Genomic DNA, 12024 nt, shown 5'->3' on the forward strand with positions numbered 1-12024 from the left:
GTGTGTACACTAAAGTTCAAATTTGCAAATCAAGTGGTAAATAAATGCAACTTGCTTCTAGAAGATAAATGAAAAATTAAAATGTACTGTCCTCGTGTGCGTGGGAGGGACTAGCTCATGATCGACCACAGGAAATGGCCAGCCTGTGACGAATCATTGGTGCTGGGACCTGCCCTACGCGCGCGAGAGCTGTGCATGTGTGTTAAAATGATGAAGATTGGCTAAACTTTTAGTGTAAAGAAATTTGTTAGATTGTGGTCTATCCAATTTGCACCGCAGAACAGAAACGATTTGGAAAGATAAAAATGAGAGGAAAAGAGAAAAATGTGTTTGCGAGCAGAAATTTATCCACACTAGTGCATGTTAAGTGTTGAGCCCTCATGAGAAATTTGAAAAAGAAACGACAGAACATGCTTTCAGGAATTGGAAGAAGCAAAATTGTGAATTTAAGACATTGCAATGCTACATTTAATAGGAATAATTGATTGATGGTGATATAAAATTATACAAGCTGCTATATGCGAGCTAAATCTGAGAAATTGAGTTCGTTAAATCTAAAAGCAAAGAAAAATTCAGATTAATTTGCCAGTAGTTTTTTGAGTTGAGTTTTTTTGGGATTGGTGGATTGTTCTATCACAGGGGTGGGCAAACTACGGCCCGCGGGCCACATCCGGCCCACGGGACCGTTTAATCCGGCCCGCCAACCCTGAACAAATTGTATTATTAAACCTTTTTTTTTTGGCCATTTTGCCTGCAATGACTGCGTTTTCCCAGTAGATGGCAAAGCGCTCGCCTGCGCATTTACTACCGGAAGCCGTGTCAGAAAGCTCGGTGCACACTCACAAGTGCGTGTACGGACATGGCGCACTCTCGCTCTATTCGTATCAGTCCCGAATTTAGAGCGTGGGTTTTGACGACAGCATTCTTATAATTCGCGCGCTGAGCTTTCAGATGCAGTTTTGCGCTAAAGCCACCCACAAACCTTCCCCTGGAATCCTTCCATTAAAATGAGTGGCCCGAAAAAAAGAAGTGAGTGCCGAATGTTAAAAAAGAGTGGACAATTTGGCTCGACGTACGCGACGTGACGTTCAGCCACATCAACATCAACCCGTCACAGATCAAGGTAAACGGACCAACACCTCGGATCTCGCCTAAGAATTGCCACAAAAAATTTTACTCCAGACTATGACGCACTAGCAAAAAAGGGAGACCAACAACACTGTTCCCACTGAAAATGAACGGGAGGCTCTCAAGTTTATTGTAAAAAAATGCATTTTGAATATGATTTGTACACATAGCAGGGATTGAAACTAGCGACCATTCTCGTTTTCAAACAATGCTGGATGCTCAAGGACATTGATGCACCACCTATTTGCGACTAATCTTAACCTGTAAAGTTCTTAAGGCTTACTTTAAGGAGGTGTTTCCCGTTTCCTCACCTCTGTTACCAGGTGTTTGCGAGTTAAAACTCTGCTCTGATTTTCAGATACCCCTCACCGTGTTGCTGTTTTGATTACTTTATTTGGATGTATGCTTTCACCGATTCTTCAAGATGATATATTTGGTCAGAATGTTTGCCGTTTGATGTGATCTCATAAGATAAACATCTTTCATTAATCCAGTGCTTCTCAATTATTTTCTGTTACGCCCCCCCCTAGCAAGAAGAAAACTATTCGCGCCCCCCCTCCCCACCGTGACTATCCTAACTTGTCTTGTAAGTCGTAAAATGTTGCACTGTCGCAAACGTCACAGAAGTAACAATGAGAGCGCCACTGCTCCCTGCTGGGAAGATGCGCAATTACACTTTATTCTAGTACTGCAAAAAAAAAGCCTGTTCCCCAGGGTCACACGCGCCCCCCCAGGTATAGCACGGCGCCCCCCAAGGGGGGCGCCCCACTATTTGAGAAGCACTGCATTAATCTGACCTGCAGGCACTGAAGTGATGGAGATTGTTCTTCATAATAACAGTGTCGTATTTTATGAGAATCACTGATAGCAGTTTTTTAGTGAATTATTTTTTTTTTAATGCTGTTAATAAATGCATTTGTTTTCAAAAAAATTGTTTGGAATATCCATGCTTTACTACCTACTAAAGGCCAAGATCTTTTATGCAATGACCTTTACAGGTCGCTTATATGACTTCACACAACGCCTACGTCCATCTGCTCCTTGTCCGGCCCTCCGGTCCAAATTTAGAACCCAGTTCGGCCCGCGAGTCAAAAAGTTTGCCCACCCCTGGTCTATGGACACATCTGAACAGACCAAGTGATAATGTTGACCGTGGGAAACGATGGTCACACGATGAGAACTTTGAGGACTGGTCATGAGACCCCAGAAACCCATACGAAACCAACGCTTGGTACCGGTATGTGAAGGTCACTGTGGGAGCGCACACACAGGAGGGATGTTATCTGTGTTTCCAAAAACTCCCCTTGCTCCACACAAGTTCACTTGGAGGCCAGAGCAATGAATGTCACTGAAGCGAAATGTATGGCATCCATGGAAGGAGATTGATATCAACACCGTACTGTCAGTCAGTGAAGCTACCCCTACCGCCCTGGAGTGAATCTGTGATCAAACTATTTTGGATTAATCCCAATGTGACTGTTGGAGGACGACAGATGCCACAAGTGGCCTAAACCAGGACGCTACCTGGAATGGACTACACGTGTTTCATCCAAGAAAACAAGACCCACGGATGCATTCACGACAACTGCTCTCCAGGAGGGAACTGGATGGGAGCTTTGGACATCACCGCTGTGTGCCAGGATGGGAGAGCCATTTCAAGGTGTAAGGGCTCTCCTGCCAACATGGCTGTACCATTGGACGGGTCCTACTTCATTCGGAACGGATCGTGGCTTTATTTATATTTTCTTATTGATAGCATTCTGGTCGCCTAAGGCAGAGGGGCCGTGTGAGACTTTTCCTGCGATTTAACATCGGCCAGCAGGTTTTTAGATCACACAATAAGTTTAATCTGGAGTATTGAGGAAAGTCCTCATCTTCACTGGAAGTTGTTGCTATCATTGTTTGTTGTTTTTGTCATGTTTCACCCTACACGCTCCCCAGCCCATTCGCTGTCATCTCATTTTTTTTATTGATTTTTTTTATTACTGTTTTTACTATTCTTCTTTATATTTTCTTACTTATGTTTTATTGATCTGGTTCACATAATCGTATGATAAAACAGGAGGGAGATGTCAGGGTTTTCCAAAACTATCTTGATCATATGATTATGTTGGAATGTATGTAACCAGTAATGAATAACCTTGGTAGATTAGTTTTATGCTTATGTTGGTGTGTAACCAGTAATAAATAACCTAGCTTGTTCCATCCTACACAATGTCGTAAAACATCCCCTGCCCTGATAATCTAGAGGTCAAGGGCCTTTTTTACTTGTCTATTCAGTCCACTGTCACCCCCACCCTTTTTCTCCTAATAAAGATGGTCTTGTGGGAAGCGAGAGTCAGACGTCATTCGATCATTGCTGTACGCACAGTGACGAATGGACTCTCCGCCTGCAGGTGCCCAAAACGACTAACTTGTCTCCGAGTGGTTCTTGCAAAATAAGTTAGAGTGAGCACCACCCTAACAGCGGGGGATAAAGGAGAGAGGAGGGGCTTCATCTCAATATCTACACAAAATGTCACCCTGGTGCTCTGGACAAAACTTGCAACCCTGATAAGGACAATCGGTGTAAAAATATGATACAGTTGACATCGAAAGGTGGGGAGCGAGAAGCAAGTCTGGCTTTTTTTTTTTTTTTTTGGGCGCCATCACAGCAAACCAACGCTGCTCTTTGATGGTTTCTGTTTTGCATTGACATTTGGAACATTAGTATTCCAAGCATGTCTGAGAGGCCGACATATAGATGGAGAGGTGAAAGGGGAGTTTAGACCAAGCTATGCTTTCTGTAATCACTTGCATATACAACCTTAGAACTACTGGGTTAAAATTTGGACCGACCAAAGATTTGACCCAACTTTTTTTTTTTTTTTTTTTTTTTTTTGTAAAACATTCCAATTTTTTTTTTTTGGTTAAAAAAAAAAAAAAACCCAGAAAGTTGGGGCGTTTTTATTCTGGCAATTATAGTTGTTCAAAGAAATGTACACTTCAAGTCGGTCTAATGTTTAACCCAAATTGCTCCAAATTGGGAAAACGAAGCACCAATCGGATAGCCGCGCCTCATTGAATCAGTTATGGGGGCAAGAAGAAAGATCAGCGTAGACGGTTGCAAAAGCACAACAATAGGACGAGCCCCTCGAGGAAGACGATAAAGGCCAAACCGAGGCGGGTTCAGCAAAGCAGCGCGGGAAAAGGCCTCCTCATCAAATGGCTTTTTATTTTTTCCCAGTGAATCCATCTCACATCACAAGCGCTGTGAGAAATTTAATCATCAAGGCAGTTACTAATTGATTTCACTCTGATGTTATTTCAAGCGCTGACATTACTATTGCATCACAGACATCTTGGTTTATATATAAATCAGCAACATGGGAAGCGTCAAGAACTGTATGTAGTCATATGTCCTAATAAAAATATTAGGTTATATGATCAAAGCCACAGAGATCCGCATATACTACATTCTTGGTTCATTCACATCTTCCAAGTTCTCAGCATGCCACTGCAATGTCCAGTATTCTATGCAAGCAACAATAAAATACAGTTAAGAATTGTCATAGGCCTAAGTGTTCATCAAATATAATGCAAAAAGGATATTCATTTTCCAATTTATTTCCCTCCAGAGGAAGTTGAAGACTTTGTGAGTCACAGCCCACATTATCTATGTCTCATCAAGTCACTAGTGTTTTTTTCCCCCCTTTGTCTTCATGAGACACATCCTCCTGTCAATGTGGCAGTCAACCTTGTCAAAGGTCAGAGAACAGCCAAGGAGTTGGAGTCCGCAACTCTTCCTCTGTACAAAGGATGTGGACAAAATGTGGATGTGCATTTTCCCATTAATGCTTAACACATGACCTCACTTCCAGTGCTGACAAATCTTCCCAATAAAAGCAATAATCACTTCTAATATAGGCTACTAAACCTTTATTTAATATAGTTTCAAGCCTTAGTACAAAGAAGAAGTGTCAGCTCTTGACGATGATCTCCAGTGATCTCCTGACACAGTTTCGTATACATCATTCTCTCATTAGAGGAATAAAGAGGGCACATGCCGGCAGCCATATATCTTCAGAATCAGAAGACTTACTTTAACGAGAATGATGATGATGCCCAGTCATTGCTTGTCCCTGGAGGGAGTCAACTACCAGGGATAAAGCTACTCAGTGACCAGCTCAGTGGCCTAGTGGAAGAGTGTCCGCCCTGAGACTGGAAGGTTGTGGGTTCAAACCCCGGCCGGGTCATACCAAAGACTATAAAAATGGGACCCATTGCCTCCCTGCTTGGCACTCAGCATTAAGGGTTGGAATTGGGGGGTTAGATCACCAACTGATTCCCGAGCGCGGCACCGCTGCTGCTCACTGCTCCCCTCTCCCCCAGGGGATGGATTAAAATCACACGGGGATGGGTTAAATGCAGAGGACAAATTTCACCACACCCAGGTGTGTGTGTGAGACGATCATTGGGACTTTAATCTTTCTTTTAATCTTTAATCTTTACTAAAGCGCCAAGCTATAGAAACAATTACAACTCACTGTTAATTCATCCATGTTGCCAGCAGTGATGTCCCCAGAAAAAAAGGCATGGACGATAGCTTTAGCAGTTAGCGTGTTTTAGTGTCTTTCTAGGGACCCACTGTATACCTTTAATTATCACCTCCAACTTTTACCGAAATTGTCGAGCCCTCTTGTCTGAGAGGGGCCTGAGGACGCAATGAAAACTACTATACTCTGGAGCGGAGTAATTAAAGAGAAAAGACCTGTCCAATCGGGGCGGATGGGGCTGAATGGAGGCGGTTGGATTCCGAGCGGGACAGGAAAGGTTGTGAATACTGCAAGCTGCGGGCCCCTCGGGACACAATTAAGAGCAAGGCTTTTTACCGAGGGTTACAAAAACACAACAAGGATACCAGCAGTTCAGCCTTGCAAACTGAGGTCGGAATTCATTCTTGCATACCCAGAGGGGGTGGGGGTGGGGGGGGGGGGGGTCTTAACTCCCAACAGTTTGTACACGGACTTCCCCCGTTCGAAACCCTTCCAGCTGACGTGCAGCCACACAACAACAATTTCCACCAGCATTACGTCCTTAAGCCCAGAAAAGCTCAAGACTCTGGCAACGTGCATCCAGGTTGACTGCATAATGACGTTAGCAGACGATCTTCCCTCAGGATGTTTTCCACTGCCGGTGTAGAGAAAATAACACGGCAGCTTTGAAATAAGGTGACTCATAGTAATTGTTTCTTCCAGTACTGAGTCTTATCATGTCGCTAAAGAAAGAAACCAAAACATTGAGCTCTCTGTAAGACATAGTGCACAATAATTCACAAAACATATCCTTAAATGTGTACTGGCGCCATCGATCAAAGCAAATCATTTTTATTTTTTCATGGTGTATTGTATTGAATTTTGCGAGTGGTCTTATTGTTTTGTGCATATTGTAACATGCTACTCAGGAATTTGCAATGTTAGCTAATAATAGCTAAGTTCAAGCCATCAATGGGTTAAAAGCTTGGAAAACTCAATGCGTTAACTGATCCAAAACACAATTTACTGTGCAGAAAAGGTGCTCGTAAGAGAAGGCAACGGCGCAGGGAAGATGAATGGCTAGTGTGTAGAGAAAAGTTAGGGGGGGTTGCACAGGAGCAGCGAGCAGGTGTCCCTCTGGGTTACGAGAGCCAGAAGCTTCGCATCTGGATCATTTCCTCAACCCAGAGGGAGCTACAGACTGCCATCCCGTCATAAAGCAAAACAAACCAGAACACTTATGTCTGCTTGTTTTTGGTGTCAGTGATGATAGCGGGTAACACAGTGTGACAAACTCAATAAAGTAGACGCAACAGGGCAAATGAGTCACAAGCATTGTCGAATATGTGAGCGAGCATAGAAAAACAAGTCACGGTGACCCGTATTTCAGAAATGAGGTTTTGATCAAAAGGAAAATTATCTCAGCTTTCCAATTATCCATCAACCATGATCTCGTTATACATTTTTAACATGGACAGGTAGCTTCATGTACGTCGACGGCAACCATAAGCTAGTTGAGTCAAGGTTGTCAACAAATTCCATGTATGGACGGCAAGGAAAACAAAAGACCAAGAATTCTGCTACATTGAAGGCTTTTACAAATGTTATATATTGAGAGCACACACTATTTTCAGTGTCCACGCATTGCTTTTGATTGAAAAGGTGCCCTAGCCAACATGGGCGCCACGTAGCCGATGCGGTTAGCCAGCCCGCTACAACACTGGGCAGTGGGGATACTGTGAATACTTGATTAGAAAAAAAATACTGTGAATACAGAGCTTAATTTTAGTTCTTAATGGCATTGAATTATTAACTGCCACAAATGATTTTGCTGATAATTTCACTGATTAATCGAGGAATCATCCCACCCACCCAACATGCAAGTGGTCATCATCTCTCGGCTGGTCGGTGGATAATTACATGACCCTGGAACAGATTATTTTCCTAATTCTATTATTTTCCCTAGTTAAGAAGTGCATACGGATTTGGACAGCTTGTTAAAGGGGAAAGAAAATCCTGAAAATTGCAGGCTTATTTTACCCCCTGAACTCTGAGTAATGAGCTGCTACCTGAACCCCCCCACCCCCCCCCCCCCTCAATATCAATGCTTTCCACACAACTTTTCTCAAATTGGGTGTAGCGTGGATGAAGAGCTAAAAGATATTCTTTGACAAGATATCAACAGCATAAGAGGCTCCCAGAAGAAAGCCAGGATGGAAAGAAATGCGGGTGTACACTTTCCATTGAACAAAGTTGCAAAAATGCAATGAATCAGGCGGGTAGGGAGTGCCGCCAACGATGACGTCAGGAGAAATCTTGCTTGGCTCAACACAAAAAGCACTCAAAGAAATTAGATCTCATCTGCTGATCTTTAGAGTGTATTAGTCAAATGTAAACAGAGAGCAGCAACTGTGAGAACCTCGTCTGGCCTTTGGCTCAAAAAGAACACATCAACCCCACCAAATAAAACAGTTTGCAAAGCGATATTTAAGCATCTAAATTAAATCTCCGGAGTGGGAGTTTAGTCTTGGGAATCGGGAGGGAGTTTAAGGTTAACTGGCCACACTGAGACACTCTCTCCTTGAGATTCCCTTGCCTCCGGGCCCGAGCTGTGGGAAAAGGACTTCGTGCAATTACATCACATTGATTTATGTGAGAGACTACAGAAAGATAGGCGAGAGGAAGGAAACTGAGCTGCTTGGAAGCCAACCGGGATTTTATGCCCTCAGAAACACAAGTCAATAATAGTTTACACCCCAAAACATGATGAATCGGTGACAATCGTATCGCGATTGATTTAGTTGGAAAGAGCCCAACGAGGTAACACGGGTGAGGCAAAACCTAGCAGAAATGATTACGTTTGCGGAGATAGATTGTCTCAGACAGACAGACAGTCAGACAGATCAATCGATCAAGTCAGTTGCCAGCAGTTAAATATGTAAATCAACAGAGACAATACTAACATCGGACATGACAAAAACGATAACAAAAGAGAGGAAGAGGAAGATCTGATTAGATTAAATACTGTAATTTTCGGACTATAAATTGCGTTTTTTTTTTCATAGTTTGGGTGGGGGGGGGCGACTTATACTCCGGAGCGACTTATATATGTTTTTTTTCACTTTTTGGGGCATTTTATGGCTGGTGCGACTTATACTCCGGTGCGATTTATAGTTCGAAAATTACGGTAGATAGGTTACTAATAATAACAAAATAGCTCAAATAAATAAACAGTATCATGACCGTGAACGCACCCCCTAACCCCGGCAAAGAGTTAAAGGGGCGCGTTCACAGTCGTAATCTGAACAAAAAAACACAAAACACACCTTGCAAATAGTAATATCACATCCTCTAGGGGAGGTGATGACAAGTGTCTCGCTTGAGTTGATGCTGTCTTGGGGATTCATCGGAGTTTATGATGAAATTATGAGCGAAGCACTCAACCGCGGCAGTTGTAAACAAACAGCACATTTTACGAGTGCAGCAGAACCGCAGGACTGACCACAGGAATGCATTACTGCTCCTTATGCTTATTTAACCATTCACAGGTGGCATTCATGCCAAAAAAAGCTAATGTTACTTCCATTATGTCGGGAATGTGAGGTAGGCCACTTGTGCGAGTGTTTTTTCTGAACTATTACCGTAATTTTCGGACTATAAGTCACGTTTTTTTTTCATAGTTTGGGTGGGGGGGCGACTTATACTCAGGAGCGACTAATGTTTTTTTTTCACAAATTTTTACTTGATCATTAACACATCACTTACTTACAAGTATAGTTGACCACGTCACATGTTATTTTTAGTATAGTTGATCACTTCACATGCTTTGATATCTTTATCTTGAACATATTCAAAACATGAAAAATAGAGAGAAAAAAAATATATCTGTATGGTATATGTTTTTTTTTCACATATTTGGGGCATTTTATGGCTGGTGCGACTTATACACCGGAGCGACTTATAGTTCGAAAATTACGGTAATAACAAAAAAGTTTCCCACTAAAACGAAAATGTGCAGCATCGCATGTTGATTAGCATAAAATGAGATATACTGTAAACAAAAGGAGATTGAAAATAACAATTCCGATAAAATGCTCCGTAGACGACCCGAAGGAGATGCTGTGAAATGGTTTTGATTTTGAACTTTCACAACTCTCCATCTGTCTGCAGTGTGTCATATTTCTTGGAGGAACAACAGACCTGAAGTTGACGCCAAAGGCAACAGAACAAATATGTACACGCAGCGAATCATCTGAAGAGGTTTTCTGAAAGCTTGCACTATAGACTGCAGCGAGAGAGGAGGGGGGGGGGGGGTGACGTGCTCTAGATGTGGAGAATGTAACGAAACCTTCCTTGAAAAAATGGTCTGAAGGGCGACATCTGTTCCTTGTTAAAAAAAAAAAAGTCCAATTTCAAACTGCCTGCAGAGATAAGTAAATGTACGTTGGTCATGGATCACAACATTTGCTCATTATTTCTTTGATGCTTTTGATAGAATTTATTTGGTAATCAGTCACTTTGACAAAATATCTATTTTCATACCTGATGTTTATCGGCATCAGATTTTCAATCGATTACGATATGAGGATGCGATTATCCTCAGAGTGTCTTGATGTTGCTCCATGAGCAACGTGAGGAATAAAAATGGAAATGCGCTATCTTGGACCATGTCGTCTAACTCAAGCTAAGGTTGGTCTATTTTTGTATTCATCTCTTGGAGCAATGCCCAAGTAGTACAAAGGTGCTGAAAATGAACGAGGACGACTTTGCAGCAGCCTCCTCATCCTCAACTGGGACCAATGACAAATTATTGGAAGACATCCAGAGCAGCGAGCACATCCATCTTTCCAAAAAGATATTACAGTAAGGACACCTTCAGTTCTCCCGCTATCTAAGAAAATTGTGTTTGCGATGATGAATATGAAAGACAACTTCAATTTTTGCTTCTGCCTTCCGGGGTAAAAAAATAAATAAAAATCAAGCCTTTTCACAATCCCTTGTGGGAACGATCCACTGCCTTTATTAAATGCCGCACATTGACCGACTGCTTGCCCAGAGGAAAGGCCTTGCTTTAATGCACTGACCCATAAATGTTTTCTTGACTGGCAAGCTTTTAAAGCAGCGCTGTGTTGAAATTTTCATAAAGAAATATGAAAAAATGATGAGGCAAAGTGAGTTTGAGCTTTGCCAGCTAATTGTTTCCTCTTTTGAGGAAGAGTGCAACCAAATTTCGACATCAGCACTGTTTGTTTGGAGCGCGTGGTGTGCGAAAGTAGGTTTAGAGAAATGCTACAAATATTAAGAGCACATTGGGTGGCATGATGCGGTTGTGCATGAGCAGTGAAAGGAGTGAGAAAAAAAAAATCTTTTTACAACCACTGCCTAAAGGGCCCATCACTGAGCTGTTTTGCTTGTTTATGCAAAGAGAATAACAGCATAACAGGAGTAGAACGTTCTAAGGCACAAATAGCTCAGCTCTATAACGTGGATTAATATGTGGAGGGAATTTTGGAAAATGTTTACCGTTTTTTTCCGTGTATAGTGCGCAATATTTTACTAATTTATTGTCCTAAAATCTGGGGTGCGTATTATACATGGGTACAAAGAAAAAAAAATTTAATTTTTTTTTTATTTTTTTTTAAATAAAGTCATGGTACAACAAAACCAACAACAGGACTGACCGACAAAGTCGTGGAACAAAAAGACAGGGTGACATTACCAAAGACAGGAACAGAATGACACTAACACATGCAATGATCCAACGGTGAGCGAGGGGCAGACAGGACTTAAATACAAAACACGTTACATCGATTGAGGTGACACAGGAAGAGCGGGGTGACACGAACAGAAACTATGGCAACCTAGACACATAGCAAAACTGGGGACGAGACATGACAAATCTCCCCCGAAATAAAACTCACCTTTCTTCTTGTTTGTTGTCAATCGCGCATCGCATTCAGCCATCCTGCCCAACACACTTAGTAAAATTCATAATTGACGACACATCGTTTGATGCGATGGTGCAATCCTCGATGGTGTGTTATTGTCAAATATTGTTTGTTTTTTAATCTCCATCGCGGACCGGACGTCATACGGAGGCCGCCATTACAGATGCGCAGAACGGTTGCGCAAGACACGTCAGCTATATAAAGAGCGAGAGTTCAGTTCTCCACCTATTAGTTTCAATTCACAGTTTAATTAGCAGTTTCAATCAGCAAATAACAAAATGCGTATTACAGGTAATATTTTATTTCACAACACTTTGCCTTGTTCCTTTCGTCTCTGCTGTTCATTTCAAACACGCTCCATACGACCGCAATGCTCTTGTATCAGACGCTCGCTCGATCACCTGCTAGTTTGCCGTCTGTCACAATGTACCCTA

The sequence above is a fragment of the Syngnathus typhle genome, linkage group LG7 (genome assembly GCF_033458585.1).
Source record: "Syngnathus typhle isolate RoL2023-S1 ecotype Sweden linkage group LG7, RoL_Styp_1.0, whole genome shotgun sequence".
Lineage (NCBI taxonomy): Eukaryota > Metazoa > Chordata > Actinopteri > Syngnathiformes > Syngnathidae > Syngnathus > Syngnathus typhle.